Below are 15129 nucleotides of genomic sequence, written 5' to 3'. Positions count from 1 at the left end.
CCTCTAGAAAATAGAATAGGATGAGGCTGCATCCTATCGTGAAGGGATACTCGCTGTCACTTCTCACTTTGTGAAACATTACATTGTTTGGTTTTTACATATTACTGATGTGGGCAAGGTAGGAAGTCAGGAAAGGATAAGGACCTAGGGACTACCGACACCCCAGCATATGCACCGCCCTAATCTCATCACCGTCCGTGCAGATTCAACATGACTGGGGACGTGACATACCCACCTGTCCTCAGGCAGCCAAGCTTCACCTTTCACTGGCACTGGGCACCCTGATACCTTCTTGGAGATGAGACTCTGCCCTGAGCACTATCTCTACCTTATGAAAGGATGGTCCCAGCCTGGATGGGGACAATTCTCAATCTTTCTCTCTCTCTCTCTTTTAAAAAATTTATTTATTTATTTGAAAGGCAGAGTTACAGACAGAGAGAGGGAAAGGCAGAGAGAAAGGTCTTCCATTGCAATGGAGGAGTTGGGCTGATCCAAAGCCAGGAGCCAGGAGCTTCTTCCAGGTCTCCCACACAGGTACAGGGGCCCAAGGACTTGGGCCATTTTCTACTGATTTCCCAGGCCATAGCAGAGAGCTGGATTGGAAGTGGAGCAGTCAGAACTTGAACCAGCGCCCATATGGGATGCCGCACTGCAGATGGTGACTTTATCCACTAAGCCAAAGCATTGGGCCCCACAGTTAAGTTTTAATTAAAGAAAAAATTGAAACAGAGCACATTGAACCCATTAATTATTTTGTAAACAGCCCTGTCCTGGACATCTCTGACCCAAATCCTTTGTGTTTTAGAAACACTACTTGTGGCCAGCACCGCGGCACAATAAGCTAATCCTCCACCTAGCGGCACCGGCACACCAGGTTCTAGTCCCAGTTGGGGCGTTGGATTCTTTCCCGGTTGCCCCTCTTCCAGGCCAGCTCTCTGCTGTGGCCTGGGAAGGCAGTGGAGGATGGCCCAAGTGCTTGGGCTCTGCACCTCATGGGAGACCAAGAGAAGCACCTGGCTCCTGCCTTCGGATCAGCGCAGTGTGCCGGCCGCAGCGTGCCAACCGTGGCGGCCATTGGAGGGTGAACCAACAGCGAAAGGAAGACCTTTCTCTCTGTCTCTCTCTCTCACTATCCACTCTGCCTGTCCAAAAAGAAAAAAAAAAAAAAAGAAAAGAAAAAAAAAGAAAGAAAAAGAAAAGAAACACTACTTGTAAGTACTGTAAAAACTGCAATGTCAGGGTGCCTTATTGCTAAGGTGGTTTGTTTAAAGGCCAAGAGAGGAAAAATCACTAATAAAAGCTTAAATGAGGACAAATGTGTAATTATGAAACTCAAATGCCTGAAACCAATTGATGTAGAAAATAAAAGCACGGAGCCATCCCTAGCCATAGGCCTATTATCTTCAATTGGCTCCCTCCTTTGTTGTGGATGGCCATACAGACTCGGGAGAGGCCAAGGCTAACCTCATGTCTGCAGAGATTCTCTCAGTCAGCAGCTCCTATTCCCAGGACTCCTACTATTCCTGTGCTATAAAAAGGAGGTAATAAAGCTGCGGGAAGCATGCTTTCCCTTTGCCTTCCAAGTGACTATCATTTCTCACTCCATTTTCTCTGAGGAGCACTTACCTACTGGCTGCTGATAACAAACATCTAGCTATAAACACCCATTAGCAATAAGTCCCTGCAGCCCACTGAAATCAGCGACCTTCCCAGGAAGCCAGGGGTTTCTGAAGTCCCCGTGAGCAGAGGCAACCCCGAAGAGGTACTAAAGAAAAATTACAGGAAGCTACTGTCTTGGGCTAAGCTCCAACTGACCAGGCTAAAAATTTAAAGGGAAGCAACTCAGCATGCCGAAACCAAGCTGTCTATCTGACCTTCAGAGAAATCAGGACTAGAAAGAAGCCAAATTTCCCAAACTGGCCAGTTACGATTTCAATGATAGTGAAGTTCCCTCAGTCTCAGTCCCAAAATGGAAAAGGTAAATCCAGGTAACCTGGTGACAACCAGTTATTTTCCTATTTCTCTCTCCCTGTTCTTTCTTTACCAGAAAAATGAGTTTGCAAGAACTGATCGGAGGGTGGGGAAGAGGAGTGATCCATTTTTTGTCTTTGATTGCCACTTTCTTCAGCCTTTTCTGTCTGTAGAATCTACTCCTTGGGGACCAGCACCGTGGCACAGTGGGTTAAAGCCCCAGCCTGCAGTGCCAACATCCCACATGAGTACCTGTTCTAGTCCTGGCTGCTCCTCTTCTGACCCAGCTCCCTGCTAGTGTGCCTGGGAAAGCAGTGAAAGACGGCTCAAGCCCTTGGGCCCCTGCACCCACGTGAGAGACCCGGAAGAAGCTCTGGGGTCCTGGCTCCTGGCTCCTGGCTTTGGATCGACTCAGCTCTAACTGTTGTGGCCATTTGGGGAGTGAACTAGTGGATGGAAGATCTCTCTCTCTCTACCTCTGTCTTTCAAATAAATAAAAATAAATCTCTCTCTCTCTCCTTTGATAAAAGAAAGAAAAAAATTTAAAAGAAATATTTAAAATTTAAAAGGCCAATGAAAATCTTAAGTTTAAATTGTAATTTTGTCTTTTGCCAAGGCTGTCTACCCACTGGAACAGCACAAGGTAAAACATCTTGCAGGGCCAGTGCTGTGGCTTAGCAGGTGAAGCTGCTGCCTGCGGTGATGGCATCCCATATGGGCACTGGTTCATGTCTCAGCTGCTCCACTTCAGATCCAGCTCTCTGCTATGGCCTGGGAAAGCAGTGGAAGATGGCCCAAGTTTTTTGCCCCTGCACTCGTATGGGAGACCCAGAAAAAGCTCCTGGCTTCGGATCGGTGCAGCTCCAGCTGATGTGGTCAACTGGGGAGTGAACCAACAGATGGAAGACCTCTCTCTCTCTTTCTCTCTCTGTAACTCTGACTTTCAAATAAACAAATAAATCTTTAAAAAAAAAATCTTGCCCAAGTGTCTCTGTCATTCTACGGATTGAATTTCCACCATTAGAAATGTAATCCTTTGCGGAGCTAGCACCGTGGTGCATAGGATTAGAACTCATCTTATGATGCCCACATCCCAGACTTACTAGTTTCTTCCTGCTAATGCACCTGGGAAGCAAAAAATGATGGTCAAGTACTTGGGTCCCTGCCACACACATGGCAGTTCCTGCTTTCAGCCCAGCCCAGCCCAGACTATCGCAGCCATTTGAGGAGTGTACCAGGGAACGGAAGCTCTCTTTCTGTCACTCTGCCTTTCAAATAAGTAAAGACAAAAAAGAAAGAAATGCAATCCTTTGAATACTGTAGAGTCCTCCTTCCAAATGCAAACACTCACACTAGCCACATGAGCTAGTGAGTTAAAAGTTGGGTTATGAAGTGTGACCCCTAGCATCAGGGGGTGTCAGGGACTCCCCAGGAGGCAGACAGAACCCACAAGGCCCAGCCCTTCTGACTCTGAGGGCTCTAAGATGTCCAGCTCAATGGATCCCTTGTGTAAACAAAGCCAGGCTGAGAGCCTACAAGGAAACCTCAACTCTGGCCGGGTTCCCTCTGACGTCACCTCCCTCCCCAGCCTGAATCGGCAGTTTCCCAGCAGACAGCAGCCACCAGTGCAAGCGGACTGGTGACTCACTGGCGTTATTCTCTCCTCTGGTTTGGGAGCCTGCAAACCTGCAGAGCTGGGCAGGTGTAGCGTTCCAGGCAGGACAACTGGAAACTTCCCCTTGCCTTGCACAGCCAAGGACTGGCTTTTTGGTTTTTGGTTCTAATTATATTTTAATCTTTTCTAATCTTTTCCATGAAGCATGAGTCAGTATTTTGCTCTAATTAAGGATCTTTTTGCAAAAGGGCATGCCATGTCCACATTCTTTCTCTGAGCATGAAATGTACCCTTCGTTTCCCAAGCTCTAACAATAGTAAACTAAGGACCATTCCCACCAGCACGGGCCATAAAGAAGCTTTCGTAACAGAACATTAGTAGTGTGTGTTGAATCTGCAGACAGCATGGAGCAGGGCAGGGAAGGAAAGAATTGGCAGATTACATGTCTGCTGCACTCACAGCCAGGTGGGAGGCAGAGACCCCCACATGCCACCTCCTTCAGGGAAGCATCTCAGAGATTAAAAGCGGCAGGACTTTGAACAAGGCTTCTGTCACCCCATCACGTTCCAAATGCCAGTGAGAGCGTGCCCCCAGTTAAGGTGACAAGATGGTCTTATCCTCGGCCTTCTCCTAACGGCTGTCTCTAACCTGCCTAGCTTCCTCTGCCTCTCTCTGTGTCTGGCACTGCTCCCCTGCTTTGCCGGAGAAATATAACGAGTTCAGCATAATAGTTTTATTATAAAGCGAGCTGCTTCTTGCTGGCTGTTCTTTCATTTCCTTCCTCCTCCTGGATCTATCGGATGAAGCTCCCATGATGATGGAGCTGGAGTAGAAGGGATTCCTTGTCCCTAAAAGACAAAAAGAAGTCAGATAACTCAGCTCTCAAGAACTGCCAGGGGAGAGACCCACGTGAGCACAATGGTGCCTTTGGAAACACACTCTCACGGACTGCATGTGCTTATCCAGCAGCGCCTGGTCTTCCGGCTGCTGGTCTTTGATCAGCACAGACTCTTCTCCACCGTGATTATTCCAAGTTTCTCTCCTCTCCCTCGTGGCTGCCGACTTGTTTCCTGATGTTATTATTATTATTATTTTTTGATAGGCAGAGTGGACAGTGAGAGAGACAGACAGAGAGAGAAAGGTCTTCCTTTGCCGTTGGTTCACCCTCCAATGGCCGCCGCTGCAGCCGGCGCACCGCGCTGATCCGATGGCAGGAGCCAGGAGCCAGGTGCTTCTCCTGGTCTCCCATGGGGTGCAGGGCCCAAGCACCTGGGCCATCCTCCACTGCACTCCCTGGCCATAGCAGAGAGCTGGCCTGGAAGAGGGGCAACCGGGACAGAATCTGGTGCCCCGACCGGGACTAGAACCCGGTGTGCCGGCGCCGCAAGGTGGAGGATTAGCCTATTGAGCCACGGCGCCGGCTGTTTCCTGATGTTATTAAAGATCCAAACACATCCAGATCCAGCCCACCTCATCCTGCTTCCCTCCTCTCAACCCAGAAGCTGCAAAACAGTTATTTTCTGACTTTCTATGCCCTGTTCTCTGCCCTAGTATGCTCACAGGACACTCACCCTACTCATCGCCCCTCCCCCTCCTTTTTTGAGCTAATTGTTCCACCTCAACTTGTTTGATAGATCCCTTTATCTATAAGACATATTGTAAGTATAATAGGTCATAATATTTCTTCTAAGTGCGTCATTTGTCTTTTTTTTTTAATTATGTTGTTTATTGGAAGTCAGAGTTATGATGAGAGAAAGGAAAAGACACAGAGAGAGAAATCTTCCATCCACTGGTTCACTTCCCAAATGGCCACAATGGCCAGGGCTGAGCCAGGTGGAAGCCAGGAGTCAGGATCTCCATCCGGGTCTCTCATGTGGGTAGCAGGGGCCCAAGCACTTGGATTATCTCCCACTCCTTTTCCTGGCCATTAGCAGTGAGCTGCATTGAAAGTGGAGTAGTCAGGACGCAAGTGGGTGCCCGTATGGGGAAATGCTACTCCACCATTTGTCTTTTGATTTTATTTATGGCACATTCCGTTTGCTTGATTGCTTATTGTGTTTTTTTGCCATGAAAAAGTTTTCTCTTTCTCCCCCTCCTTCTCCTATATTTATGGACTTTTCTATTTGCTTTGTTTATGCACAAATCTTCCATTAAACAAAAAAATACCCTCCCTCAATCCTATGTCTGTCTCCAGTCTTGCCTAGCTCTTTCCTCATCTTCACAAATTTTAACAGAGTTGTTTGAGCTTTGTCTTCATTCCCTCCATTGAACATTTTACCCTCTTTTGAACCTGAATTACCACCATGACACTGAATTCAATGGGCGGTTTTCAGGTCCTATCAGATCTGTCAACATTTCAGGGTTGAGCACTCTGAAATGCTCTCTCTTGATTGGCTTTCAGGTCTCTACTATTTCTTTCTTCCTCCTTAGTCTGCTCCAGTTTCCAGTGCAGGCTCAAGCCACCCTACCCACCCTTAGGGCTCCTATGCTTAGTCCTTACCCTGTCTACTACTATAGATCTCATATCTGTCTATAGCTTCAGCTCTGTCTCTCTGCTTCTCAAACAAACAAAACAACTCAAAGATCACTCCAAAACACCTGTCTCCCACCCATTTCTCACCTTAAAGCACATCCAGACCCACCTTTCTAATCCCCTTTATGAGATTTCTGTTTGCATATTTCAAAAGCATCTCAACATCAATATGTCCAAAACTGAACTCAAGAAAGACCCATTTCATCCTACCCTCACCTCCAAATCTAGTGCCTTTTGATTTCACTGCAAAATATCACCGTGTCACCATCTATGCCGTGAGGGAACTAGGAATCCCGTATACCGTGCTGACATCTTTCCCTTCCTTACACTTCAGATCTAAACCATTGCCAGAGGCTGGTGCTGAGATGCAGTTACCACTTGTGGCACAAACATCCCATATCAGAGTCCCTTCTCCAGTCCCAGTCGCTCAGGTTCCAATTCAGTTTCTTGTTAATGTACCTGGGAAGGTAGTGGGTTCCCGTGACCCCTGTGGGACACCAAGATGAAATCCCTGGCTCCTGGCTTCAACAGAGAAGTGAACCAGAAGATGGAAGATCTCTATCTTTCTTCTCTCTTTCAAATTAATAGATATATTTTAAATAATTAAACAATAAACCATTGCCCACTCCTAAAGACTATTCCCATCAATCTACTTTTCCCCAGTTCCACAATCTAGTCTGAGCTACTCTCACCTCATAGCTGGCTTCCTTGTCCCCCAATTTCTCATTCTTCATTAAGCAGCCAGGGTGATATACTCTATTTTTTTTAATTTATTTTACTTATTTGAAAGGCTGAGTTACACAGAGAAAGGGAGAGACAGAAAGAGAGAAAAAAACAGAGACAGAGAGATCTTCCATCTGCTCATTCACTCCAGGCCACAAGGGCTGGGGCTGGGCCAGACCAAAGCCGGGAGTCAGGAACTTCATCCAGGTCTCCCACATGGGTGCAGGGACCCAAATACTTGATCCATCTTCCACTGCTTTTTCCAGGCACATTAGCAGGTAGCTGGATCAGAAGTGAAGCAGCCAGGACTTGAACTGGCACATCATAAGATGCCAGCATCTCTGGCAGCAGCTCTACCGCTATGCCACAATGCTGGCCCCATTTCTATTTTGAATTTATTTTATGATGGTATTTTCAGGATCAGAAATTCATCTTTTCTAAGATATTGTTTGTATTACTTATTTTGTAGATAGAGACAATGTTCTCATCCACTGGTTCACTACCCACACTGGTTCACATGCCCACAATGGCTAGGGTTGGGTCAGGTGGAATGCAGGAGTCAGGAATTCAATCCAGGCCTCCCGCATGGGTGGCAGGGACTCAATTACTTGAGCTATCACCACTGCCCCCCGTGGTGTGCATTAGCAGAAATACTAGAATCAGGAGCCAGAGGCAGGTGTTGAACCCAGCATCCTAAACTGCTAGGTCAAATGCACACTCCTATTTTAAATTAAACCATTTCATTTCCTTCCCATTGCTATTTTTTTTAAAGATTTGTTTATTTATTTGAGAGGAAGAGTCACAGAGAGAGGGAGAGACAGAGAGAGGTCTTCCATCCACTGGTTCACTTCCCAAATGGCCACAAAGGCCAGATCTGAGCCGATCTGAAGCCAGGAGCCAGGAGCTTCTTCTGGGTCTTGCCATGCAGGTGCAGGGGCCCAAATCCTTGGGCCAGCTTCAATGCTTTCCCAGGCCATAGCAGAGAGCTGGATTGGAAGAGAGAAGCTGGGATGCCGGCGCCGCAGGCAGACACTTAGCCCATTACGCCACAGAGCCGGCTCCTCCCGTTGCTGTGAAGCCATGATCATGACATGTCTCCAAGAGTCTCTGCAGTCTGACCTCTTCTGACCTTCCTAGTCTCTTCTTGCATCATACTGTCTTCCCTTTGCTCTTTGAGCTCCACCTCTGCAGGCGACTTTCAGTTCCTCTGGCCAGTTCCTCTGGTACTCTCCCCTACTTGGAGTCTCTCTTCCTGCTGTGGCCTTTGCTAGGTCAACCCTCTTCCTCCCCCATCCAGCCCAGCCCCATTTGTGCTCCCGCCAGCTAGAACCAGTGTCCTATTATATCATCTCTTAGTACCATGTACCTCGCCTTGGAAACATTTAATCACGGTTAACATTTTATGGCTATGTGGGATGACTATCGTTCATATCCATGAGGCAGGGCCATGCCAGTTGTTTATTTCCATTTTATTTCAGTATCTACCTCTGACCCTGACACATGGTAGGTATTAAGTTCTCATAAATGAATAAAGTTAAAGCAAGTCTGAACTCTTTCAAACTACCTATTTTCTGTCCTTTAAACTAGCATATAAATAAGATTTTTGTTTTTCTGAATGTTTTTTAAGAAACATGGATGACAACCATAATATTATGATTATAATATTGGGAATCAAAAAAGTCTAGTTCTAATTCTGGGCTTATAAATTACAGTAGTGAATTCAGGAAATGAGTTTGAATATTGCAGACTGCCCCAAAGCATCCAAATTCTGGCTGCTCTTCTCCTATTTCCATTACACTTGTTGCTCTCATGTCTCTTCTGTTGGATTATCAAATTCTTGATGAAAGACCCGATGTTTTACTGATTTTTGTATCCACATGGTGGCCATTACTTCAAAGCACATAGAATATATTCAATGTTGAATAAATGAGTTAATAAATGCACAATATGTAATGGAATGGTTGTAAACACCACTATAAAAGTCAAATAGTAATAAATAGAGGGACCGGAGTTGTGGTGTGCAAATAAAAAGCCACTGCCTGTGACAACAGTATTTCATATGTGCACCAGGTCATGTCCTGGCTACTCCACTTCTGATCCAGTTCCCTATTAGTGGCCTGAGAAAAGCAGCAGAAGATGACCCAAGTGCTTGGGCCCCTGCCACCTACATGGACCCAGAAGAAACTCCTGGCTTTGGCCTGGCCCAGTGCTGGCCATTGTGATCATCTGAAGAGCAACCCAGCAAATGGAAGATATTATTCTCTCTGTCTCTCCCTCTCTCTCTGTAACTCTGACTTTCAAATAAATAAAATGCACACTGGTCTTTTAATTTAATTTTTCCATTAACATTTTGTAGCCCCCTTCTAATACTTTTAGTTAGATGCCATTGGTCAAAACTTGGTCACATGGCCACATCTAGCAGGAAGACAACCTTAGAAATGTCATTAATCTCACTAAAGGAAGCCATGTGCTTAATTAAAAGTTAGAGTGGGGGTGGGGTTGGGTGTAGCAGTTAAGATGTCACATAGAATGCCTGCATATTATATCTGAATGCCTGGGTTCCAGTCCCAGTTCTAAGTCCTGACACCATGGCCAATTCTAGCTTCATGCTAATGTGTACCCTGGGAGGCAGCAAGTGATGGCTCAAGAGGTTGGGCCCCTAACGCCCACATGGGAGACCTAGATTGAGTTCCTAGCCCCAAGCTTCCAACTAGCCTAGCCCTGAATACTGTGGGCATTTCAGTATTGAACCAGCAGACAAATGATTTCAATATCTACCCCTCTCTCTCTAACAATTAAAATAAATAAATAAATAAACTAGAATGAATGGGTAATCTCTGCCCTAGTACATAATCAGAAAAAAATTAAAAGAGAAATTTACATTGTAGAGAACAAAACTCAGAGAAAATCTATGGATTGAACCCATCTTCCCCTTCCTGGTCCCCATGTGTGTGGGCTGCTAAGCACTACACAGCTACAAAAGTAGTGGCCAAATGAGTGATCACTGAGCTCTAGGTGGACCTCAGCCCCTCAGTTAATCCTGCTCTGGCTCTTGGTCAGCTCCCTCTTCCACTCCTCCCTTCACCACTTTCCCAAAGCCACAGTCCTTCCTTCTCTGACCCCACAGGATAGAAAACCAACGTGTTCATGTATGAGTCAGCTCACCTTCCCCAAACACCTATCCTCTAGGGTTTTTGTTTGCTTCATGTTTTGTTGTATGCTGCCCTTCCACCTGGTGAAAATAAATCCAGGATTTTCTTAATATTTGCTCTTTCCCAACACTTTCTAAACATTTCCAGGGCTTTCCTACCTTAGAAGAAGCAGGAAAGATTCAGATCTCCTTGATGATGTGTGCTTTTGTCTCTCAACCACTTTCTCTATTTGTCTTCATAGTCCAAACTTCTAGGAAAAATCACCTACTTCCTATCTCCCACTTATTCTTCAACCCATTGCAATCTCATTGCAACATGACTTCCACCTCCATTGATGGCTAAAACTGCTCCAGTGGAGAGCCTTAATGATCTACCAGTTGCCAGATTCATGGTTCTCTTTTCAATCTTCATCTTTCCAAAAATTCCTTATACTTTTCTTTTGGAAATGTTTCTGATGGCTTCTTTTTTAATATATTTAATTTTTATTTATTTTAATTTTATTTGAAAATGAGAGAGAGAGAGAGAGGGAGGGAGAGAGAGAGAAGAGAGAGAGAGGGAGAGAGAGAGAGAGAGAGAGAGAGAGAGAGAGAAGAGAGAGAGAGAGAGAGAGAGAGAGATCTTTCATCCACTGGTCCACTTCCAAATGACTGCATGACAGCAACAGCCGGGCTGGGCCAGGCTGAAATCAGGAGCCCAGAACTCAGTTGAGGTTCCCATGTGGGAGGCAATGACTCAAGTACTTACTTAAGTCTTCACAGTTGCCTCCCAGAATGTGCATTAGCAGGAAGCTGGAACTTGAAGCAGACCAAAAACTCAAACCCAAACACTTGAATAAGGGGTGTGGGCATCTCAAGTGGCATCTTAACTGCGGTGCCAAGTTCCTGCCAGCTCTATGGATTCTCATGACCACTATGCCTATTCCTTTCCATTTCCTTTTCTGTCATTGGTGATCTGAATGACCTGGAGGCGATTTCATCCTTTTTCAGTTTCAAATAACGTCTATGTGTTAATAACTCCAAATCTCTAGCTCCAGCTCCAGGTTAAAGTATTTAGTTACCTCCTGGATCTTTCCACCAAGATACTGATTTAAAATTTTTTTGTTTAATTAATTTATTTTTTAAGATTTATTTATTTATTTGAAAGTCAGAGTTACACAGAGAGGAGAGGCAGAGAGACAGAGAGAGGTCTTCCATCCACTGGTTCACTCTCCAATTGGCCGCAATGGCCAGAGCTGCGCGGATCTGAAGCCAGGAGCCAGGAGCTTCCTCCGGGTCTCCCACATGGCCGCAGGGGCCCAAGAACTTGGGCCATCCTCTACTGCTTTCCCAGGTCACAGCAGAAAGCAGGATCAGAAGTGGAGCAGCCAGGTCTTGAACCAGTGCCCATATGGGATGCCAGTGCTTCAGGCCCTGTTTAATTTATTTTTACTTATTTGGAAAGGTGTAGAGACACACACAGAGAGAAAGAGAGAGTTCCTACATTTGCTGGTTCATTAACCAAATGTCCACACTAGCCAAGGCTGGGCTGGGCCCAAACCAAGAGCCTAGAACTCAATCCAAGTCTCTCACATGTGTGGCAGGAACTCAAGTATTTGAACCTTGACCTGCTGCCTCCAGAGTATGCATTAACAGGAAGCAGGAATCAAAAGCAGAGCTGTAATTTGAACCTGGGCACTCTGATAGAGGATGCCAATGTCCCAAGCAGCATCATAATTATTGCACAAAATGTCCACCCAAGGATATTGATTTGCTTACAATTTTTTGTGTAACAATTTGGGCCAGGCTTAGTTGTTTTTTTTTTTAAGACATTTATTTGAAAGACAGAGTTAGAGAAAGAGAGAGAAACAGGTCTTCTATCTTCTCATTCATTCTCCAAATGGCCATGATGGCTAGGGCTGGGCCAGAGTGAAGCCAGGAGCCTGGAACTCCTTCTAGGTATCCCATGTGAGTAGCAGGGCCCAAGTACTTGGGCCATCTTCTACTACATTCCCATGCACATTAGCAGGGAGCAGATGGGAAGTGGAGCAGTTTGGACTCAAACCAGAGCTCATATGGGATGGCCAACATTGCATACAGTGTCTTAACATGCTGTGCCATAGCATGGAACACATTTGAGTGGTCCTTTTGCTGATTTCATTGGATTTCACTCATACAGCTGCACTTATAAGGTGGTTCATCTGGGACTCAATGGCTTAAAATGATCTTGCCAACATTCTTAGTGGTTAGTGCTAACTCTTGACTAGGACACCTCTATTCTCTTCTGCATGGCATTCCACCAGACTTATTCACATTACTTCCTCCTACTCCAGCCAAAAGAAAGCAAGCCTCAATATGCAGTGCCTTTTAAGCCTCTGATTGGGTCAGTCTTGCTAATATCATGTTGGCAAAAGCAACTAAGCAACCGAGCACCAACTGAATGGGTAGAAAATAAACTCTACTTCCTGGTGGAAGGAACAGCAAAGTCACACAGCAGAAGACCATGTGTCCAGAGTGGGGAGGGTTACTGCTGCAGTAACCATGTTCTTCCCATCCAAACCAGTCTCTTCTATTTTTCCTATCTTTGGGAATGGTGCCAATCTCCACTGAGTCACTCCTGTCAGAGTTGTTTTAGCTTACTCCTTATCCCTTTTAGCAGAAAGCATAAGTTGGAAAACTTAATTCCAAGTCCCGACACCTTTCTCTACTCTGCAGATGTTAAATGATAAACATTCCCTCAGATTACTTATTCATCAAATGATGCATTTCTGGCCAACAGGCAGAAGTCTGCAACTTGTTTTGCAAAAACGTTTGCCTTTTTATTAAAAAGAACATACCCTATCTTTCTTATTTCCTGCTTCCATCCCTGAACACAGACAAGACAGCTGGGCTCAAAATTCACCATGATTCAGTGGGCCTAGGATGGGGCATGAGAATTTATATTTCTTTTCTTTTTTAAGATTTATTTATTTATTTGAAAGGCAGAGTTACAGAGAGGCAGAGGCTGAGAGAGAGAGGTCTTCCATCCAGTGGTTCACTCCCCAGATGACTGCAATGGCTGGAGCTGTGCCGATCCGAAGCCAGGAGTTTCTTCAGGGTCTCCCATGAGGGTGCAGGGGTCCAAGGTCTTGGGCCATCTTCCACTGCTTTCCCAGGCCACAGCAGAGAGCTGGATCAGAAGTGGGGCAGCCAGACTCAAACCAGCACCAATATGAGATGCCAGCACTGCTTTATTTGCTATGCCACAGTGCTGGCCCCAAGAATTTATATTTTTGATTACCTCTAGTTTCTGGGAAGGTAGCAAAGGTCTTAGAGCTTTGGGATATCACTTTGGAAGAAATGCAACATAAAATGATGAAACAAAGAGTAAAAAACTCACAAAATGGTGAACACATTGTGGAAGCTGGAGAAGAATGAATTAATGAGTATGGTCCTAAGTTTGGAGAGGATATTGAGATCAGATATGAAAGGTGATGACTGTCACTCTAGACTATGGTTGAGATGAGTTGGCATTGTTTTGTCTTCTGGAGTTAAGAAGACAGTTCCCTGGTAATTGCAGAGCCACATGAGTAACAGGCATAAGATTTGAGGTCATGGAATGATATGATGATACTCTACCAGTGTACATTCAACTTTTACAAGAAGACTCAGCTAACACCGCAGCCAGAAAGCATAAGATTGCCATTCAGAAGGCCCAGCGGAAAATGTGTAGGCCATTCGGGAACTGCCTGTGTGTCTGGAGCAAATTGTTAGAGATCAAAGAAGCCTGGCATGAACTTGCAGAACTTTCAATCAATGAACATGACTGTGCAAAAGCAGCCTTTTGTTTAGAGGAGCTTATGATGATGAATCACACACAACTGCTTGTATTGTCAGCACTGTCTTGATGTTAAATACACCCAACAAGGACTTGAAAGCCTGGAACTCAAGAAGGTGTTTTGCACAGGCGCTGCAACTGAACAACAGAAATATCTGAGCTTTACCTATTGGCAAGTCATATTGCTCCTAATCCAAAAGCAAGTGCAAAAGTTGAAAAAAGATAGCATGAAATATGCTGGTTGGGCAGCTACTCAAATAAACAGAGCTTATCAGTTTGCCGGTAGAAGTAAGAAGAGAACTATATACTCTCTGAAGGCAGTTGAAGACATGTTGGAAACACTGTAGATTACTCAGTCTTAAGGTTTCAAAAACTCTTTGATATCAGATTTCACAATTGCACAATTGAGCTTACTGCCCTGTGACTTATTTTTTAATTGTCCAGTGCTAAGTATTCTAATTTTCTCTTACAAAGAATGTGTTTATATAAATCTAAAAATGCCTTTTCTAGGTAAACAGGAAGATGGGGGAAATTCATAGAAGAAAGATTTAGGGCTTACTGGTTGTATACCAGTCTCTTCATATCACATACATAATCATTGTTTCTAAACCACAACCTGATGTAGAAGTGACTTTGCTAAATAAACCATGATGATTTATTACACTTGAATATGAAGATTTAAAAAAAGAATTTGCATTTCTAAGCTCTCTAATAGTATTGATGCTGTTAATAGTGAACAAAACACTTTTCTAAAAATGTTTTATTTATATTGCTTATTTTCACCTACTTGAAAGACAGAGAGAGAGAGAGAGAGAGAGAGAGAGATAAAAATCCTCCACCACTGGTTCACTTCCCAAATGGCTGCAACAGGAATGAACCAGGTCAAAGCCAGGAGCCAGGAACTCCATCCAGTCTCCCACATTGGTGGAGGGGCCCAAACACTTGAGCCATTATCTGAAGCATTCCCAGAGTGAGTATTATCAGGAAGCTGCATTGGAAGCAGAGGGAAGCAGAGAAACTGAGACTCAAATCAGCAGTCTGATATGGGTTCCAAATGTCATCTTAACTTGCTATACCACAATGCTCACTCCACAAATCACGTTTTGAGTGGCATCAGAACAGAGTCTGTGATGACAGATTCCATCTGCTCTAACTAAATGGTTCTCAAACACTGGGACATCAGAATCTCATGGAATGCTTGTTAAAACAGATAGCTGGGGGCCAGCGCCGTGGCCTAGCAGGTAAAGCCGCCTCCTGCAGAGCCGGCATCCCATACGGGTGCCTGTTTGAATTCCGGCTGCTCTACTTCCTATCTGGCTCTCAGTTATGGCCTGGGAAGGCAG

The 15129-nt window shown here is 45.0% G+C and overlaps 1 long non-coding RNA gene and 1 pseudogene across 1 annotated transcript; both read left to right on the top strand.

Annotated features, from left to right (window-relative positions):
* Nucleotides 1-1846: 1846 nt before the first annotated feature.
* Nucleotides 1847-2946, top strand: LOC138844478 (uncharacterized). Its single transcript, XR_011380363.1, has 2 exons — nt 1847-1978; nt 2588-2946. It is a non-coding gene; the product is annotated as an uncharacterized lncRNA (long non-coding RNA).
* A 1558-nt stretch (nt 2947-4504) lies between these two features.
* On the top strand, nt 4505-14148 carry LOC100358858 (ER membrane protein complex subunit 2 pseudogene; annotated as a pseudogene).
* Nucleotides 14149-15129: the final 981 nt, after the last annotated feature.

This window comes from Oryctolagus cuniculus, chromosome 11, assembly GCF_964237555.1.
Source record: "Oryctolagus cuniculus chromosome 11, mOryCun1.1, whole genome shotgun sequence".
Taxonomy (NCBI): Eukaryota; Metazoa; Chordata; class Mammalia; order Lagomorpha; family Leporidae; genus Oryctolagus; species Oryctolagus cuniculus.
Note: the sequence above shows the minus strand (reverse complement) of the source record. Positions and strands in the feature narration are given on the sequence as shown.